The sequence below is a fragment of the Asparagus officinalis genome, chromosome 9, assembly GCF_001876935.1.
Source record: "Asparagus officinalis chromosome 9, Aspof.V1, whole genome shotgun sequence".
Taxonomy (NCBI): domain Eukaryota; kingdom Viridiplantae; phylum Streptophyta; class Magnoliopsida; order Asparagales; family Asparagaceae; genus Asparagus; species Asparagus officinalis.
The window spans coordinates 23,776,252-23,777,406 of record NC_033802.1 but is presented as its reverse complement, the minus strand read 5'-3'; the positions used below and the strand labels follow the sequence as shown (position 1 = coordinate 23,777,406).

General features: G+C 38.9%; 1 protein-coding gene across 1 annotated transcript in view; it reads left to right on the top strand.

Moving 5' to 3' along the window:
* Positions 1 to 1,155, top strand: part of LOC109824566 (DNA ligase 6) — a 55,314-nt gene that overhangs the window by 23,400 nt on the left and 30,759 nt on the right. The window lies entirely within an intron of this gene.

Sequence of the window (1,155 nt, the reverse complement as noted above, 5' to 3'; positions counted from 1 at the left end):
CTACCTTTTCAGTCATGCAGTTTAGGTTTGTAAAACTGATGGGAGCCCTCCAAATTCTGAGGAGAAGGTAAGATTGTTTTTCATGGGGTTAAGATGACAAGATGAATCTCATCCATATCTATTGCACAACATAGAACCAAAGAGCTAAAAAATGCTCATACATATGTAAACATACATGCGTATGAACATTTGTACATATATTCACTCATGTACAAGAAAACTTGCACATGTATTATTTATGTGTAAATATATACGACTGGAAAGTTTCTATTGTTCTTGTGGCAAACTAATTTGAATGTTTCCTCCTATTGAGTGCATCCCAATAGATGTTCCCACTTACTCTTCACCATATTCTTCTTGCCCTCAATCTCTTCATCTAAAAGAGTGGCTTTGAGAACACACTTCTGTAGGAGTATCTAGTTAAGAACATTCATTTTTGCAACCAACAAAAACCACTGGAGCTTTCATTTAGAGATGACTACGATGATCATGATGAATGATGAGGACCATCTAATATGGATGATCGTCAACTTCAGTATCGTGGAGCGTCCAAGTCGGGTTATGCCTAGGAGACAACAAGGCCTTATATATGTATATTTGTATGTGTATATGCATTCATATGCATTCATATATGATGTATTCATGTATGTGTGTGCACGGATGTATGTTTATAGATACAAATACACACACAGTGCTGCGAGGTGTGTTAACGACTTGGTTTGTATTCAAACCACTATAGGGCTGATTATCAAAAACCCTGTAAAATAGCTGGCGGTATGGATGTGTGCCACATCAACGGTCACCAGCCAACATCGTGGAGGACACATCACCAGTTTACTCGTTTGTGTATATCTCATATAAATGTTTATGCTTATGTGTCAGAAACCTTCCTTACATGTATAAACATCATGCACTTTGGTTGCAGTGGAGCATCCAAGCTGGCTATATCCATGAAACAACAAAACTGTCGTTACTTAGCACCTATGTATATAGGGTGGATTTTTTTTGGTTGGGGCTGGTTAGGTAGGGAGGCAAAGTGGCTTTGTTAAAGCCATGCTACTATAGAAAGGTTAAGGAAAGGATAGATGGTTGGGGCTGATTAGGCAGGGAGGCAAAGTTGCTCTGTGAAGCCATGCTACTGTAGAAAGATTGGGG